Genomic DNA, 20,772 nt, shown 5'->3' with positions numbered 1-20,772 from the left:
GTACAGTAGGAGAAACTCGTTCCGCTTTGTTTCAGTTACCGCCTGTTCACCCCTGAGGTAAATAATCAACGATTGTCGCGCATAATCGCGAATTTGTTCGCGAGATTGGAGGCTTCCTTCGCCCACCCAACCAATTAGGTATTTCAATTCCTTTCCATAGCACGTACGTGACTAAATATATTCTTTTCCATTTTCGAGATTCTGAGAAATCGGGGCCGGAGGTAACATCGTGTTCCAGTTCACGTTCAGGATGACTGCCGCGAATATTGGGGATCTGTTCGTGTTTAGTCGACTTACCTCCTCGATGTGCTTACACGACGAATTACACGCCCCTCGTGAGGATTGAACTCGAAAGTAGAAACTCTCCTTTCTGTAACGATGCCACGCACGGACGGCGGCAGCATTGCGCGTCGCGATGCTGAAAGAAATTTCAAGTATGAATAATAAAACTACGGTTGTTAACATTTATTATTCAATAGATACGTTTTTCAATTTGTTTTTCCTATATATTACGTAAAAATAAATATTTGTTTCAAAATGCTCGTTTATCAAAGAGCAAGTTTTATTAGTGTTGAATTCTAAATTTCAATGATAATGAAATATTACGCCGTGTGAAATTTGGTGAATGGATTTGTTTTTCTCAAAAGAAACGAGCGCATTTCGCCGTGAAAACTTTCTGTACGATATTTAACGTAGCGCGCGGATTTATAGTTTACTCGACGATCGTAACCGCTCGGAACGCGAAAAGTCGAAGAAAACTATATGCGGAGGAGTGTGTTTGGAAGTTTCATTCCTCTAAAGTAACGCGTTTATCGCCGCCCAGATCTCGAAGAGAGAATATTTACGGGTCTTGATACAAGATTGCGACCAAATCGCACCTCCTAAGTTCGAAAAATTTTTCTCCTTATACAGAATTTCGAACGCGAGGCTTCTGGCGAGTGCGTGCAAGTTTTTTTAAATTTCCGAATGGATACATAACCAAAATTTTGTTTGTACGTACCAGATACATGGTTTTCTAAAATCAATGGCAACACACATTGCATAAAAATATCTCTTACAAATATTTATTTATTATAATAAATTATAGGATAGTGATTTAAAATACATGTGTGTTGTTTTCAGGAATGCACACATGTATTATTTGTATAAGAAAGATAGACGTAAACATATAATAATTTAAAAAATTCTCATAAATGCGAATATCAAGATTAAATTTACATAAAACAAGTACAATGTCCAAGAGTATATAATTTCAATTCGTATTAATTTAATTTCGTAATTTAATAAGCGCAGAGGAGATCCGCAAGTGTATTTATAAAGCAAACTGAGATAAAGTAGCGATGAGAGATTGAATGAAAAAAATATTTTTACTTTTCATTTTTCATTTTAATATAATTTCACAAGAAAAGATAATGACAGTGAAAAAATGAGAATTATTTCTAACGCGATTGCCTAAATGCTTTCGAAAATGTCCGTTCAATTGGCGTGTGGCTAATGTCACATGTACTCGAGATTTCATCCATTGCGAATTTCCGGAATTCTTTCCGTATGTCGCCCGCGGCGCGATAAGAAGGGGAAGAAATAAACGGCAAATGCAAGTCTAGCTGCCTAGAGAGCTGGAAACTCTATTTTATGGTAAATAGACGTTGCGCGGCACCGTAGGTGAAAAAGCTAAGCGAGAAGAAAGAGCGGAAAGGAAGTTAAGAACGGTATGGCAGTGCCGAGCCTCCAGCAGCAGCAGACGGCGAGAAACGGCGATAGTCTCACCCACCGGTTTATCGGTTTTCGAACAGGATGCACGGTTCCACTTTCGTGCTATCGGTTGCACATTATTGTCACCTTCTAACGTACAAAATCTCCGCGGGTATTCAGGCTTTGCTTATACCGGCCGCATTGTGTCGCGTAAAGCTATATGACATTTGATGAAATCGTAAGATGCGCAATTTCTTGCCGTAAGTGATGACGAGAAACCGTTTCTCATGGTACTGAAAATATTGACTATAAAGCTGTTTTTCTCTCTGCGAAATGAAATTCTTAATAGCAAACTTTCGCGATTTTAAAATCTCTTCGCGGATTTCTTCGAAATCCTTTTCGCTCTATTTTTGTATTTTTCTTTTTTTTTGCATTTAAACATATGCAACAGCAGGTTTCTGCGATGAGAAAACGTGTAATTTTACGTTTAGATGATTGACATGTGCTAATTGCTGTACTTCACATATGCTTATATATACCTGGTACTGATATCAGTCGCTATTATTTTGCTACACAAAGGAGATTAATGCTTGCGTGGTGTGTATAACTATGGTATTATGGAAACGAGGTTAGCAGTAGTAGTTTAGCGATCAACTGGCTTTTCTTGGGAACGCGTAGTGTAATTAAGATATAATTGTGTTACCCTTGTCGAGGGCGGAGTATATAATGGTGTGATGCAACACCAACGACGAAAGTTATCCGAGATTAATCTCTGACGTGTAGCTCCTGGATATTACTTAATTGCAATGATGCATATAGTTATCGCGTTATTTACAAAAAGATCGACGACAAAAAAAAAATACGTACGTTTTCAAAGTAGCAATGCAGTTCAAAGCCATAAACATTTTATATTCGTTACGTCGTACGTCTTTGCCACATGCGTGTGATACGATTAAATTATGTCAAATTGATTGTAGTTACGGTTGCAATCTTCGGCATCTCAAATCCGAATTTTATTCCAATTTCGCGTCCATCCATTTTTAAAATCTACTTTCCATTTCTTTGCGTTGCCAGTAAAATTCCGCGCCATCTTCTCTCTTTTACTACAGTGAAATATTTCAACTCATTACCTCTTGATATCCGACCTCCTCATCTCTTTTCTCTTTTCGATCCGCCGCTGCTCTCTACAATTTATCTCATTTTCTGTAGTTTATGGCACTCTTTTTCTTTTATTTTGTGTTGCTTAAAATTTTTCAGCTTTTTTTGTGCTAGATCTTACAGCAGCTGTATCATTTCGCCTATTAGTGATGCATTTATATTTTTATTTAAAGCTCAACGGACTTTGTTAAATTAGGTAAACTTGTATTTTGCACTCAATAGGAATATTATTATATGATTATTATTATATTTATTACTACATTATACTAATACGAATTCACCGAGTGCATTCTTGCTAATTGTACAAAGAGACATTATAAGGGTGCCAGGTATATTTTTTTCGCCTTAATTTTATCTGGTTTAAAGCACAAAGAGTCGACATTATGTAGATAGGTATAATACACATAAATCAGAGGCGCTGTTCGCGCTTGTTAGAGTATCAAAGCAGCTTGCCCGCCCATTCGCAGCATGTCTATCTCGTTGGTGTATTCAACCAACCGCAGGGGACAAAAGCCACGCTAATATGTGCAAACTGACGAGGGTGCAAGAAACCACCGGCTGGATGTTCGCCACATATAGCGCTCGTATTATGAGAAATGTTGCTTTATATGACGACGCAATTAAAAATTCGTAAATGTATCATCATCATCCTCTCGTTTGATTTGTTTCTTCGCTAATGCAGGTGATGTGGGTAAATGTCTATACAATCCTATATAATTTATGAAAATAAGATGACAAAGATCGAGTGCTAGACCATCGTTGACATTTTAAATGAAAAATGTTGCTAGTTAATTATTGAACGCTATACAGTGTTGCTAAATTTAGGCTATTTATCAGCGAGTAGACGAGGTGTATTTAGCACGTGACGTACGCGATGTTGTTATAATAAATTAGAATACCTAAATGCTTGCGTAATTCTCATGATTTCGGAATGCGGAGGGTCACAATCAGCTTACAATCGTCCTAACGAAGAGACGTTGATTAATCATGACCGTATGTATGTTGTTATGCAAGTTATGTTCATCTCGAGAGGAATTTGAGACCATCTACAAAGCTCCTCTAGCTCTTTCTCGGGATATTGTAATATTACTTCTATAGTTTCGACAATTTCTCGTACAATCACAGTATTGCCAATTTGCAAAGCGGTATCATATAACAGACATAAACACAATTATTTTAGATTAATAATTATCTGTCATTAATTATAACGTACTATACTTTTATAACTTTATATTCTTATTTCTAGCGTATATCAATTAATTTTATTAATTTTCCTATTTTATATATTAATATAATTTAGAGTAAGTAAATCATATATCTGTCGTAGTACGTTTGTCTAAGTTTGGCTAGTAAATTAGTAAACGCGTTATGCAAAAGCTTTCTGTATGATCAATCCAATATTCGTTGCTTTATAATAAACATCGGAATTGCGAGCCATAATATTCGACAGTGAATATCTATTCAATTAGAAATTGGTTTTTGAAATACTTAAAAAAGAACGTCATATTCGAAAAATTCCAAAGAATGAATGAAATGAATTATTTCCTCGAATAAACAAGAATCGTTTCGCATTGTAGTTTATTTTATCGCCGGCAATCGATAGTCTCGTCGTTCTGTATTCAGTATTTCGGTACATACAGGGGCGGTACGTCGCAAAATAAAGCGTCAACGACCAGTTTGACGGGCAAAAAGTTCGCAAATCGTGTCTTAACGCTTGCGGTACCGCCTCGTCGTCGCGTCTAACGATCCCCGGATATACGTTAACGGGTATTACCGGTGCTGACGAGCGGCGGGACGCGTTTAAGGATTAAAGTCGAGCTTATGAAAGCCACTCTGGAACTCGCCGCGCTATGTGTGTACGTAGATTCGAGAGCAGCTGCTCGTAATTGCTCTCCTCTCTACTCCCTTCTGCTGGTGCTATAAGTGGTGTGCGGCGCGTAAAGTTCTCCCTGAGAAAGCCGTTGTTTCGGCACACTGGTGGTGTTTACGTGTACGCGGTGCTCTCGTGTGCATCATACGCGAAAATGTAACCGGATGCTAGCTAGAAGTATTTGTTCCGCAACACTCAAGTGACCATGTGTGCGTGTGTGTGTGTGTGTGTTGCATTTAAATATAAAATTCGCGCGAGAAGCAAAGTGTGTACAAGCACATAAACATCCATGTTTAATCATTCATATGTAAATCAATTTACATATACGCGCGCGTGCATAGTATAAGATATAAATTTACCTCCAAGTCTAAATAAATATAACTACGTTCGTTGAGCGTGTACAGATATTACGGTAGCGAGGAAGCATCCAGGGAGGTGTGGAAGAAGAGGCATCGTTAATTTCTACGTCGGCGGAGCAAGCCGGGCGAGATTTACTGATATTTTTTTTTTTTCAGCGAGCTTTTAGCATTTGCACTCAGGCGCCCCCGGCGTTGCCCGTCGGACTAGCCTCTAATCCGCCTTATCCCCTCACCTCGTACCCGCTCATACTCGCGAATTACAAATGCTTACTGCACCGAGTAGGTTGTAACAGCCAGCCGGTAGAGGAATAACCAGGGAATTATTGCGCTCATGGTCCTCTCCGAAATCAACCCGGTATATCTCTCCTGGCGCCGTAACTCCGTAAGGTCCGCTTTCCTTGATGGCCCATAGAGAATGGGTAGCGCTTGCTAAAAGGGTTGAAGGAAAAGCGTGTCGGTACAAGCTTTCGCTATTTTCACGTGACTAATATCCCCGCCCGATAAATTCTCTGGTTCTTGTCAAAGCAATCTGCCGTCTTTTCGAGATCGTCCGAAGTTCGCGTAAAGGGATGAGCAGCGCGTGACTTTAAGATGGATGATCGTCGCGACTTTCGAATTAATCGATACTCCTTGGGAGGGGGGAGGGAGGGGGAGAGAGAGAGGGAGGGATTAATTTAACTCAGATAAGAAGAAAAATAGCTTCTACTTGGGTGGTTGCTCCTGTTGCCGCGTTTTTACGCGGACAGGCTTCGCATTATTTATGCAGAGGTGACGTTTGTGCGAAGTGCAGTCAACGCGAAGTTAAAGACGATGATAGATTCTCTAGAAATTGCTGAAATAAACATGCCGCAGTTATTTAAGGCGCTACATTTAAAGGAATTATTGAAATCGAGTTTGAACAAGAACAAATTTTGAATTGTTTTTCGATAAATTCGGAGAATTAACGTCAAATTTAGATCCTCATGTAATTAGTGGGATTTCACGATGTCACTTGTCGCGACATCGTGAAATTAACGAATATGATTTAAATAAAATGAATTACCATTTTACTGAACGAAATTACATTCTAATCTTAGTAAAATTGCATTCCCGAGGCAACGCACAAAATTGATTTAAGCGGATTCGACGATACGGACGACATATTCGATTTACAACGTCGCAAAATCCGTGCGAATTTTTACAGCTGGTACAACAGAAACGAATTTTTTTCGAGCTCCCAGCTCATATTGGAAATTCTCAAAATTTTTGCAGCAAGGTCAACAAAACGTGATACGCTCCGCCGCCGTCGTAATCCTCGGTCGATTTCCGTGTTCCAGACTTGAATGGACGATAAAAGTAACGACTACTGCGGCAGTAACGTTTGCAGTAACGCCGTTGTGCGCCGTGAAATTCGCCTTAAGGGCAGATCGTCTTCTCTCCTTTGCTAATTGATCCGTCGCGTCGGCGTCGAGAACACGGGGCGTCTTTCCGACATAGCGCACTCACAAAAGCCACCCCTGAAATTTACTCACGCCTTCTCCGTAGTTTACTCAGGAGCTGCCTCGGCGCAAGCTTGCGCGCGGCCCCCGACGAGAGGAAGCTCGGATAAGGTGAAGAATGAAGGAAGGATCATCCAACTTTTTACTCGAACCGGAAACGCGAGAATAAAAGTTTCTTTCATTTTCCACAATGACGTCGTAGCGCGAGATATTTGAGCGACTGAAGCGTCACGTTGCGTGACAACATATAGAAGATGATAGAGGAATCGTGACACACCGCCATTGCGATGAGTCTCATTTTCGACATCAAAAGAACAGGTCTCTCGCGTATAAGAAACATATCTTTTCTATCTTTGAATCGAGAGGTTTAATAAAAGATTTCAAGATTTTTTCAGGGTGCATACATACATATGAGTTTACATATTGATTAATATTATTTAAATTGACTATCATCTTAATTTGATGAAAAACCCATCATTATTTAATCTTTCATAAAGTACAAATTTTTATTTTTATGAATATAAATATACATTAAAATTGACGTATTAATATTTTATTAATATTAGGGAAAACTTTTAAAAATTATTGCAATGAAGCAGATGAATGATACATTGTGTATTAATGAGATTTCAGTCAAAATCTACAATGTATTGATGAAGTTAGTTCTAGACAAACGGCTTTCGATTTACGTTGTTTCGTGAGAAAATAGTTAATGAAACTGTATCCAGAGATTTATAATCGCGCAGTTTAATGGACTTGCAGAAACGATAATTATGAAGCGCATTCTCTTGAGTACGTTTATTGATCGTTAATCACGCGTGCGTTAGCCAGAAGGTAGAACTCTTGAATTTTGATCGCAGAGTGATAGAAAATCAAAATCTGGACAGTGATTACGAGCGCGCTTCTTCCTTTTATATCTCTTACGAATTAGAAAAGCACGTACGAATATGTATCAACCAATCGAGACGCTTTAAGCAGTCAGAGTCGTATCAAAGAGTTTTGATACAAAAAACCAACTAACTGTATTATATTTGCACAGCAATAAAGTGCAGCGGGCACGATGATTTTCGGTCATGAGCAGGCCATCGCTGCCACGCGCGATGAATATTTATCACGTTGGTTCGTGCGGTAGCGCAGCGCGACAAATTAACCAACGACCGGTAGCACACGGGTTAATCGTATAATGAACAAGTTTAATTACGATATTTTAACAAGGGAACCAGAGATCAAGGATCCCGAGAAGGGGGCGGGGGAAGGGGGAGATGAGTACGCGAAACTTTAGCCGTTATAGTCACGCATGGATGAACCATTTCAGAGGCGATGTCTCGGCTGCTGCTCCTCGCGGTCTCAAACGCCCGACGATCTCTAACTCGACAAGGGGTCAGATTTTGCCGCATGTTGCTTCAGCGCCAACTGCGAACGTGATTCGCGTGCCAACGTGCCGTGAAATGTCGAGGGCAGCGGCAGCGGCGAGCAACGGTCGAACGAACGGGGCGGTCGGGCGGACGGGGGCGCGTTTGCCGCGAAGGAGTGTACGAACCTGCCCACTTTTCGGGGCGAGAAAATTGCATGTCTGTTTATGCCGCGGAATTCTCCGGCTGCGAGCAGGCTGTATATCGCGGCGCGGGCAAAAACGGCGAACGGTTTTGCGTCGCGCCCCCAACCAACCCCCGCCCGGTCGTTTTCCGTCCCTCGCTAACGCGCTCGTTCTCACCCCCAAGGCCGCATCGCCGAGTACGTATTACATATGCATAGTTTCATAAATTTGCGCCGTGATACCGCTTCTTCGGATACGCGAACGCGCGCGCCTTGAAACGTGGCCAAGAAACCTGCTTGTAATATCGTAGCGGTTGGAACGTGGATATCGTTGATAGCTTCTCGGGATGCCAATGTTGATCGAAGAGAAGAACATCGAAACGATGATATTGCTACCGTTATATGATGGCGCCAATCTTCAATTACCGCGCGTTCACTTTTGCTAGATTACAGTGGACTCTTTTAGTGAAGACTACAATTGAGGAGTAGCTATTGTCCCGGTCAAAGATACGCGAAATGGAGCACAAGCCGGGGCCACCGCCGCTCGATTCGATGACATTGAGTCGTGTGTAAACCCTGGGTCAAAATTGCCAATTCCAGTTTGGAACGTGTGCTTTGTCATTCAACCGTCTTGTTCGCTGTGATACATTGTGTATTTTAAGCTCTATCGTCCTGGAATATTAATAATCTTCGCCGTAATTGAGTTCCTTAATTCAGCGTCAGCACGCTGATACGCAACAATGGTCCCGAATCGTTTTTCTCCTCGCTGCCAAGTAGTTTCATCGGTACACCGCGAGCGGATTATTAATTGCTACCTTAGCGTTTTGATAAATTGTTGCAGTCGACTCTCGTTACCGCTCATTTGCGAGATAAGCACGTGGGGGACGGAGCGCGCCGCTAAGCCCGACTGATTTTGATAATGTTCTGCAACAACGTGTTCCTAAACAAGTTGCGTGGATAAAAATAAATAAACCGTCGATTATTTCGACATTAGAGCTTACTTGAAATATATTCGCCATAAAACGGACAGAATTACATGTAGAAATTAGTATCGTGTAAGCCAGTATTATATCTATACATGTAATGAGAATGTGTTCTCTAATTGTTTGCATCAGTAATTAAAATACAATCACATAAAGTGATAGACAAACACGTGATTTATGTATCGTTAAAAACGATTTAACTCTAATTTAAAATCTCATGACTGACATCAAATCATTAAATATGTTCATGAAAAGAGCGATTTTACTGTAAAGTAAAAGTCTAAAAATTTAACTAGGTATAAGTCTGAAAATAATTTTGTTAGACCATTAAAATAATCATAAAAAACATTCAAACATGATGAGCAACGCTGCAAAAAGTTTTGACATTTCAACTTGAGCGTTCTACATAATTATTTTATTGGTTTAACAAAATTATTTTCAGATTTATACTTAGTTAAGTTTTTGAATACTTTAGCGTTTTTTCTATGTTCACTTTTGTCTTAATTCATTACCCACATATTAAATCTGTGACGTTTGAGAAATTTTCATCAGTTTTTAAATTGTTATAATTTCTTTAAAGAAAAACCATAAATTAAACAAAAATTCAAAGAAAGTAAATTATTATTTTAATTTTATTTGATGGCCACTGTAATGGATTTGTTATGTCAGTTCGGTCGGAGAGAGAACAGGTGGGACTTTGCCTCTGATGTTTTGCCTCAGGGCAGTGAATGTGTTAATTACGACTCGCAATAAAATTATAAAGTCCTCTTTTATCAAACGAGCTCACCTTTTTCCGACGGTGATCATATTATTGTACGCTTATCTGGTAAAGTTTTATCGAAGACCGTGGCTCAAAATAGAATTGTTCATTTTCACGCTGCAATGACTTTTCGTTGGATTTATCGCTGGAATCCTTCACAATAACAGTGACCGAGGAGCGTGAGACAGAATGAAATATTTTCATATCATTTGCTGCCCGTGGTTACGACATTTCGCAAACTTTGAAAGTACTCTTTCAATGGAATTAAATTCGTCACCGTTGTAAGCCGTAAGAAGTCACTTAATATTAAAAGACTGGCGAGTCTGCCTTTCGGAAGATCCCACTTTTTTATCAAACAGAATAATGACAATATGAAACTTTAATCTTGTGAACTTCAGACTATACGAGAAAACAATTAATTTTAATGTGATATACGGAATTTCAGATTACAGGGATGAAAAGCAATTACGAGATTAGCAGAAATATAAAGAAGGATTGAAGAAACGAAATATGGGGAAAAAGGAAAAATCGATACGTAGGCATAGCATTTTATCGAGTACTAAGAATATTTCTCTATACGTATGTAGAAAAAAAAACTGGCTCTGTTCCAAGTTAGATACTTTTTTTTGCTGGCAAGCAGAGATTTATAAAAAGCGCCCGAAGCATCGTGTATATTTTCTCCTAAGAGGAAGTTTAAAATAATTTTATTCAGACAAAAAATGCGAGCGCAGCGTAACCAGTAACTTTCGTTGCTATGCCAAGTGATAAAGCAGGTTGTTAAAACAGAGGAGATTTATCCAAGCATTTACGGTGGCTTGGTAATATGAGGCATTTATTTTTAAAGTGGCGTATAAACCAGGAATGTTCGTAAATTACTTTAAAATATATACATCGCGTCAATTTGCGTTAATATTATACAATAATTATTTCTTATTTAATCATAATTTAATATGTGGAAGTTAACCCAGGCGTATACTACTGGAAAACACCGGAAAAACGTGGAATTTTTATGGAATTTATGTTTTATTCTTGAAAATAATGGGTTTTTATGGGATTTTATTAAGAGAAATTTTTAAAGTGTATTTCTAAAATTAAATTCTATCATCAATGGTTGAAACAAAAGTTTATTGCGGCACATATGTGATAAATAAATCTGCCTTGTTAAATAAATTTCTGGTTAAATATTATAAATCTATATACAAATATCTATATATAATACATTGTCTTTGAATTTTATTTTAAATTTCCTAATAAATACCACGAACTTTTGTCCCATATCTCTCCCTTTTTGACAAATTTGTTTTTCTTTTCTTGAGAATGCAAAAACATTGAGCAATAGAGATGGCATACGCATTCACGTACATTAACTCGCGAGTTTTTATAAAAATAAATAGTGACAATAGAAGACAATACATCATTTTAAATTGGCGTTGTGTTTTAATCATCAATTTTACCACATTTTGTGTTTTAATTTCAAAATTTACTTATAGTGAGCTAGATCTGTATTATTGCAGACAGATTGTTGTATATGCTATATTTGGTTTACATTATATCTTTTTAATATTATCCTAAATTTAATATGGTTTTTCTTTGCGATTATGCGATTAAGGAACATCAAAAGGTATAATAAAATAAAATAAATTTATTTCAAAGCTGCATTAATAAATAAAAATTTTTCTAATTTTGGAATTTTGAATAAAATTTCTGGAAAATTTGGGAATTTTCAGGGAAATCTTTTACAAAATTTTTTTGAATAAACACACCTCTTAACTTTTATTGAATTTTTAATTAAAGCAATAACTCTATGTAATTAGCGAGGGGATACTCATTTATGAAATTAGTCAAACACCTATCATTAAAATCAGAATTTCACACTTGGGAATGTTTCCTTGTCAGTTGAAATTGTTTTAACATCAAATCTTTAAGAAATCAAATTCACATCATACAGTTAAATATGACTTCACTTGAAATCATTTAAAATCACTTGAAATTATATGAAATAGTCGAAATTATTTTAAATTTATAAAAAATCGAAATCACTTTGAAATCATGTTGAAATTGCGTGAAGTCACAAGAAATCTGAAATCAGTCAAGCATCCTATTCGCGAGTGAGTAAGCCGTCGTATTATATAATTATTAGTTTTTATTTTATTTACTCGCTGAAAATCAATTACTTTATCAATTATTATTGCAAGTTAGTCGATAAAGAATATGGATTACGCTACGGTTTACGTTGTTTTCGTTACAATGTTACATCTCTCTCTGCTTCGTTAAAGTACTTTACCACTGTTTCGTGTATTTCTCGAAACAGATACATCGTTCTGGAGGAAGAACGTCATTTGGTTTTGTGAAAGCAAGCCTTCGAACGTGAGTAATGTGAATACGTTTCCCTGGGGTGGAGGCGAGACGCTTTATTCCCGTCGATACGCATTTCCTTCCGTACGATAACGTGCACACATCTGATACTCCCGTAGCTCCATTCGTTCATTCCTTCTTTATTTTTACCGACTTGCATTTTCCGTATGCCATGTAACGTTCCTTAACCGCGCGTCGGAAAGCGCATTATTTACGGTAATCCACTGGACGTATATACGAGCATCGATCTCGCAGCTTAATCTGCTTTGTCGTATAGGAAAAAGTAACAATAAGTTACGGTAGGGCTTACAGAGAGCTCGAAGCTCACGTATTTGAGCGTATCGTGATATTTAACTAACAATTTAATTCTTTGCCATATGCGTTACGAACGGCGTTGCCAGGTGAAACGCAAACGCACGCTCACTGCGGACAAATATTTGCACTAAAGTCCCCCGCTACGTTGGCGACGTAGACTTCGTCGCGCCTCTATTCACCTCCTCTCATCTCCACCTTCACCCTGTCATCCTTATGATCCGAGGGACTTTCCAAGTTTTCTAATTAGTATGGTGCCCTCGGGTAGAGACGAAGTCGGCCTCTCGACAGTTCAAAATGGAGAAAATAGGAATGGCACGCCTTTGAGTCCTATATAGGGAACTTTGGACGCGAAACGCTCCATCTCCTCGGCACTCGTCTACTCCGCGCGTCCTCTTCCTTCTCTTGGCAGTAGTCGCGCGGAGAAGTAAAGTTGGCTTCATCGGCTTCGAGATTTCTCTCGCGACCCTATCTCTCTCTTCCTTCCCCCCTTCCTTTATTATTCGCGTTCGACCGGTCATTTAGCGTCGTGTCTAACTATCCCAGAGTACAAAGTTCCGATCAGCTGAGAGAAAAGTCGCTCTCGGATCGGGAAGGATTGTTCTGACGGCTTGATATTCGTGTACGCAATTAGAGTCAACAAGTTCTTGTGTTGGAAAATAATAGGATGCAGAATTTTAAGCCCCGACACGAAGGACGGAGTACGAAGAGGATTAAGAGAGCGTCCGTACAAGCCTCCGTGCAAGATTTCAACTCCATAAATTTAAATAAATCCAAACGCTGAGATACGTTCCTCACTTTGTAATTTTTATAACGATTTATTGATACGAAAAAACGAGAGAATCTTTCTGCAGATATCTTTAATTAAATTAAACGGGGGAGGAATCGATACGCTTATTTTAATCTATAACGGTTACCGCTCTTGGTAGAAAAAGAGGGACAAAAATAAGTTCAGAGGAATTTTTGTAATCTGCCTCATGATGTTCCATCTCTTTCAGATTCCGTTATGACAATAAAACGCGCGGTTAATATATACACACACGTACGCATACAGGGACTGGAATTTTCCGTTTGTTTCATTTTTTAAATCGGTCCTCCAGCTCGATTTACATCGGCCATGCCACAATATGCGCGTACTTTGCATTAACCGATAAAAAGTTGGTGATTAATGGTCACGATGGAAAATAGTCGGCGAGTTGCGGTTCGTTACACATGATTTTAAAGAGAAGTTTTTTTTTCATACAGAGAGAGGTAAATCTGAATTCAAGCGGATCGGTTTTACAAACGTGTTTTCTAACGGGCTGTGTTACGAGATTTTCTTTATGAAACGTCGAAGCTATAATAAATTAACATACTACGTGACAGCTAGCTAACGATATTCCTAACTTGGTGCACACGACTAGGAGTGATGAATGAGTAAAATATTATTAACTATTTTATGTAGTTCTCATAATAGTTTAAGATACTTGAAATTGATCGAAAGAAAGAGCTACCATTTAATTATTTGCTTGCGGTGCAATCGCTGTTGCGTGAGTTTGCAATTTATATAATGAACACTTTTGTGCGGCGAGATATTTTCGAGCGCACAATAGTTTTTTGAAAAAAAAAGAGACAACACACCCCTTCGCGAATCATCCTTTTTTTATCGAATTTTTGTAGCTGTTATTTGTGTTCATTCAGCTACATGGCTCGTTGTAAAAAAGTGCGAACAAATACAGCGGAAGTTAGTTCAATTATGGCGGGCCGTTAGAAAACACGTTAGGAATATTATTCCCTCCGAATTGGACTTTAACGCGCGGAGAAAAGAGGCGAAAGGAACGTTCATCGTGGTTTTCATATTTTTGGCGATCGTTTGAACAACGGGACGATAACTATCCCGGAGGCGGGCTATTCGAGGTGGACCGATTCTATCCTAAATCGATTATCGTCCAACGTTCCATCAATTTCTAATTGACGCGATAATAAATTTTACCGCTCCTCCCCACCCTCCTCTTCTCTCCCGCTTAACCCGTTGCCTATTCCCATGTCGCCGTCGACGCGCTCGCGCGCGCGGCACCCTGAATTTCCACCCTCCGATTAAATTTAAGCTCTTTGGTACATACCGTCCTCCGTTCTCCCCGCGCTCTCGAGCATATCGCAGGACGCTTTTCGGCTATTCCGGGGAAACTTAATGGCTCCCGATGGCACCGTCGATGAGCGGGCCTGCTATATGCGGCTCCTTCGAGAATTGATGAGTGTTTTCGGCGCTCGCGCTCGCGAATCGACTCGCACGCCGATTTGTCATCAGTAATGACGCGCGGGACTTTCGACGCTCTCTGCACGCTTGTTTTTAACGACCCGCGGTGCCAGAATTATGGCTAGCAATCGGGCATTTTATTAAATACCCAACCGAACTCACCTTTACCGGGCGCTGTCATCGATAATTGAGCTTTGTACGCCTTAACGATGCTCCGAAGAAGAATGCAAGAACTCTTTTTTCATTTTGTTAAAAGCGCGAATTTTTTTTTTTCGGAGAGAAAAACCGGTTAAAAATGGGCAAATGAGTTTTCCGAACAAATAGATAGATCCAGACACGCTGTTCGTTTGCCGTTGGTTTTGGAAATTGAAGTGGAAATTGCGAGGAGGATGACGTTATGACTATTACGTATCCGGAAATGATTGGTGTTGAATATTGCAAAGTCTTGTACATTGTATCTTTAGTCTGTCAAAGCGAAAGCTTTTTTTTTTGTTTTATTATTCCGTTGCGACACGAAAAATTGGCGATAGGATATTATTAGAGCCGTTTTATTAGAGGAACGGATCTACATTCTATTTTAGGACAGTTTAATTCTGCGACCTAGCAAGCGCACTTGAATCTTCTAATCGAAATGGAAGATGCGAACTGCGAACCTCGTCAACTCCCTACAGGATTAAGGTTATATGGAAGCGAAGTTAGATCCATTTGCCGGAGACGAATACATCGTATTCCTTTCGGAAAACTAACTTCCCTATCATTTTGACACAGTTCACTCGCATTTTCGAGAAATTCGGTAAACGTCGAACGGTAAATCTTTGCTGAAAAATGTTGAGTCGGGAAAAAAGTTAAAATCATCAAACTATTAAATAATCCTATAGCTCGTAGTTTATCTTGGCATATACCTGCCGGACACTGGGAGTGATACGATAAAGCGATTAACGATTTTTAATCTCGAGTGTACGGCTTGCAAAAATAGAGACGCGAGAGACACACGCGTAGCCTGTGCACGAAACGCATTGGCATTATTATGGTAGGTGCGTTGCGGCGCGCACGCGGAAGCGCATTGTGAATTCAGCACGTGTTGTGCACAGGCCGGAAATAATATCTATCGATCCGACTTCGTGGCAGGAGAGCTGGCGAGGCGCGGGATAAAAGTGCATCGCGGGTGCATCTACCGTGAGAACGGCATAGATCGTCCTCGATCGACGGGTACGAACGTACGTCGTTTTCATACGCTGACGCGTTTCTCCCCCGCACTCTTCATAACGGATGCGAAATCATCGACGAAATGTGCCTGAACTGCACAATCAGAAAGAGAGTGCGAAATTCGGTGCTTGTGCGTTTCGCGACGAACCGAGAGAGACGCGGCCTCGAATTTTCAGATCGGCAATGTGTATTTTGGAGGCATTGTCGACTTTGATGCATGTGAAATTTGAATGACTTATCAAAAATAATGTAGACAAAAAGGAGCTCTTAAATAAGTAAAAGAATTTAATTTTAAGTACGTGTCTCAATATCGACTTGGGGATTGGGTACATAAAAATAAAAAAAAAAAGATATAAGTCGATATATGGTATAATGTAACAAGTCTAAAAGTTTTTAGCTGAAGGATATAAAAAAGTTCATTAAATACAAAACAATTATTTATATGTTTTAATATAATTATTCGTTATATTTCAATATATTTCTTAGACCGATGAATTAATTTTTCTTCAATTTCTAAAATAAAAAATAATTGTTAAATAAATCACTTTTGCTTTTGAAATTAAAATACAATTTGCACAAAAAATGCATTGATAGTAAAAAAAGTGAGTCTTTAGTATTAAACTATTATATTTTAGAGACAAAAATTAAAAGTGTTATTTTAGTGATACAGAAAGAATTCATTGTTTTAAAAAATGAAATGAAGGGTGATCATAAAAAAATAAAAATGGTTTTTCATTTTATCATTTTTTTTCTTCGTATTTGATCCGGATACTTTTAAACCTCACTATGTTAATATTACTTACGCGAGATAATATGTGTTTGAAGGAAAGAATAATTTTTATAAGAATTTTTTATAAGAATAAGAATATTTTATAAGAAAATTTTATAAGAATAAGAAGGAAAGAATACCGTATAAACACATTTTACAAATGCGAGACGAAATAAACATTTAATGAACAAATTTTGATTATTATCAATGGCTATAATCTAGATCGTTTTAATTTGCTAAGCAGCATGGCTTAAATGTGCAAAAGTTTTAAAAATCTTGATCTTTAAAAAGCACAGATAGAAATTTTGAAACGTATGAAAACGGAAAGGAATCGAAAAGAATCGCAGGTGTAACCATTGTGAAAATTGAATTGAATAGCCATAGATCGCCGTGGATCGGTACATGTATATTGCTTCCTTATACAATCGATTCGAGGGAACGAGAGCGCAAGAGTCATTCATGTGCACACGCCGCATTCGGAAAAAGAAAAAAAAAATAAAAATACGAAGGATCGATAAATTCGCTATGAATTTGGATTGCAAAAATAGATACGAAAACTCGTGTGTATTTTTGAAGATTTTTGAGGAGTGTGAAAACCAGATATTCAAACGGTTTGAATGTTAAAATTGATGGAACTCCAAGTAGACGTATATTTTAATGTTCAACATCGTATGGAACATTTTGGGATTTTAACACGCAAATTTGATTAATGTTATGAACGAATATGCGAATGAATATTCCCATTATAGGCATCCATTTATACCCTGGTAAAAATTTTATGCATTTTTTATTCAGTTACTATTAAACAGTTATATTATTTCTGTCTGGTAATTGAAAAGTAAAATAATTCTTAGGATCCAAAAAAAGATGTGACATTTTGCTTGCAATTACTTTGAGCAAAATCTGAACTTATTTACCAAACAAAAATAAGAGAAAAGTAGAACAATAAATGGGTCGTTCAGTTGATTAATAAACAAGCTTAAAAGAGTTAGTTTATTAATATCAGACAATAACTGAGCAAATGTCTATGCGTTATAAAAAAATTTGCTTTGATCAACTAAATAGAATTCTGTCAAGTTCTTGTCTATTTTCTAGTATTTGTTACAACTAATGAAAATACAGTAGTTACACAGTAACTGGATAGGTATCTAAAAAAAAACTGCGTACATTGTAACCAAATAATTATTTTATCCAATTTTCTGCTTTCTTTCCAGTTCTCTTATTTAATTTCCTCTCTAATCAAAATTGAAATTTATTAAATGCATTATTCTTAACATAGTTCTATCAACCACGTTCTACTAAATTATATAATTTAATAATCCTCACTAAAGTTTATATAATTCATTTCAGTTGACTTTTATTTTTGTTTCATAAATAAATCTCTATGAAATCACAGAATGTAATTCGATTTGTATACATATACAAATTATTTCAGGCTTTGTCGATATTTCTTGGAAACCGTTTAGATTCTATGTCGCTAGGTTGCATTCGGATAGCAGTATTAATCTTGTGAAAAGTGTTTGTCGCCAAATCTGGAGGAAGATTTTTTTACTCCCTTCCTCATTGCATCACACAGAAATCTCTTTGTTGAGAAATGAGATTCCGCTATCGCTCAGTATTCAATGTAAAGTTTCGTTTGTGCGTCACGTCGCGTACGCGATACAAACGTGAAGAAAGCCTTTTTATTCGAGATAAATGTTTCCCTATGCAAATTTATTCGCGCATTTCTGTTTAGACGTTGTACATTTCCATTTATTGTACTCGTAAAATTCTGTAATTAATAATTTCGCACAGAGAAAGTAATTATCCTATCGTGACATTTTAATATGTAATGTTTTCACTTTTGGATTTATGACAGTGATATTAATTCTCTTGCGCTCATGATAATAATCTAAATGAATTTTATGTAAATATGGTACACAATAAGTTAGTAGCACAATATTTTATATAGAATGTTACAGTAATTCTAGGACAAGATATAACTGCCCGGAGAAGAGTTTACACAGTGTTACGAAAGCGCAAAGGCACTCAACTTGTTCAATCTTTTCGATTTTTATGACAGAGGCAATCTTAAAAAAGAATACTACGTAGCGTCTACCTGATTATCGTCTAGTTGCTATATTTTTCATACTGCGAACTTTCCTCTTAGCGAATCGGCCGCAAGATGAAAGCCCTCTCGAAGTCGCTTTCCTTAGAAGGAAGTCGCACGAGGGAAAGGGCAAAGTTTGAGAGGGGAGTAAATGGCGCGCCCCTTCCTCGACTTCCACCCTTCATTTAGCTTGTACATAACTCTTCCATTTACATTACGCTCAGTCGCGAATTCCTTGTTCTCCATTTTTCTTATTTGCGCGTTTCGCGATTAATTACCCGCGATATCAGTTCGCGATCCGGAAGCAGGGCGCGAATTTGCTATCGAGCTGAAACATCCCTATCTAAAACTAACTTAACTTGCCTTTCCTGAGTAAAGAAACACCGCAGCGTGTTACTTTTGTCGCGCTGCAATGAAAGCTCTTTCGCGTGTTCGGAAATAATTTCACAAAATTACGGAACACTCGTGTGGTTTATTAATGAATGGAAAGCATAAATAGAAAATCATAGCTTGGAAAATAAGATCGCAATGTTTTATGTTTTATAAGAAGATATAACGCCATAAATTTTTTCCTTTATTATTACACGCTTGAGCTGCGAATCGATATTTTGTTTCAATACTTTTTCGCAATAAATTTTAACGAAGGCTGTAATTTTCCGATTATCAGCATATAACCGAAACAAGATTTACATCGATCGAAGCACATAGATAAGGATTTTTTATTAAGAAAGATTATTATGGAAGACTTATGAACTTGAATTTGTAAAAGAAACACTGCAAGTTGATTCTTCACGTTGTCTACGTATTGGAAATTACAAAAATGAGAAGATCATTATTCTCAAGAAAATTGCAATAATTTTAAGGGGCTTTTGAGTATTCGCGATATCCTATTTCGAAGTTACAGAAAATCTGAATGTAAGAATTGAGAAATAAAAAGCGGCATCGAAACATGAATTTTCTTCCGCTTTCTTTCCTCGATTTATTTTTCCGCGCGTAGTCATTGCGACGCGACGTGACCTCGTCTCAAAGTAACTCATTTCCACGATATTCGATACTTACAATTCAGCATCAACCTTATCAATTTACCCGCGGAGCTCCTAATCAAGTTCATGAAACTCGATTTCAGCAAAAGTTGTCACGAGACACGGCTGTTGTTTCGCCCTTACTCCACGGAAGTTCCGTAATTAACGGATGGCGTAATTAATTTTTATTCTTTTTTAACTCTCCAAGATTTGCTCCGTTTCTTGTTGTTGGGGAAAGAAGAATGGCTTCATCGTGCTTCGCTGTCGCCATGCTTCTTCCGCCACGACGCCAGTTACGAGCTAGAACTTAATGGTTAATCTACAAAAATAAGCATTAACGTTACATTATTTCCTGGAAATATTATGGCGGCCACAGACAAAGTTCGAGCAGCGATTCTTGTCTCGTTTAATTTATTATTCGTTCGTGGAGTTGTAGTTAGTTTCATTCGAATGTTTTATTTAAATTCAACGTAATAAAGTCGATGGTATATTTCAATTTGCTGAATAGTTTTTTTTCTGTATTAAATAGTGTACTATTATTAATGATACTATTATTAATGTGACTATTAATGACTATTATTATTGATTCGAACAGTGAATTTCCTAACGAAGACGAACAAATGAGACAAATTTAATTTATTGTCACTATTTTCTCCTTTCTTTTGCTAATTCTCATGTATACCAAACAGTAACATGACGCCATTGAAACTGTTAAATACGCGTTGATTCTAATTTCCTCTGTTAGCATCGCCCACCTATTTCAAGAATTAACAAGGGAACACAACCAATCGTGTTCATCCACGATTTTACTAAACTTTGAATATATTAAAATATAGACATAAGAGTCATGTATTTCTTTTATTTTTATAAGTGCGCTCTCGCACGTTGGGAATAAAACACACGTAGTTGAAGTTTAGAGCGTTCTTGGAGCGAAAATAAAAATGTAT

General features: G+C 37.7%; 2 protein-coding genes across 5 annotated transcripts in view; one reads left to right on the top strand and one right to left on the bottom strand.

The window, feature by feature from the left end:
- Positions 1-20,772, bottom strand: part of LOC105196796 (bifunctional heparan sulfate N-deacetylase/N-sulfotransferase) — a 317,002-nt gene that overhangs the window by 142,637 nt on the left and 153,593 nt on the right. The window contains exon 3 of the mRNA XM_039452718.1: positions 298-418. The gene's annotated coding sequence lies outside the window, so the exon portion shown is untranslated. The remainder of the gene's footprint in view (positions 1-297; positions 419-20,772) is intronic.
- The window catches only part of LOC120358431, a 163,571-nt gene that overhangs the window by 26,327 nt on the left and 116,472 nt on the right, over positions 1-20,772 (top strand). The gene's annotated exons all lie outside the window — the stretch shown is intronic.

Source organism: Solenopsis invicta, chromosome 8 (assembly GCF_016802725.1).
Source record: "Solenopsis invicta isolate M01_SB chromosome 8, UNIL_Sinv_3.0, whole genome shotgun sequence".
NCBI lineage: Eukaryota > Metazoa > Arthropoda > Insecta > Hymenoptera > Formicidae > Solenopsis > Solenopsis invicta.
This window is presented reverse-complemented; position numbering and strand designations above follow the sequence as displayed.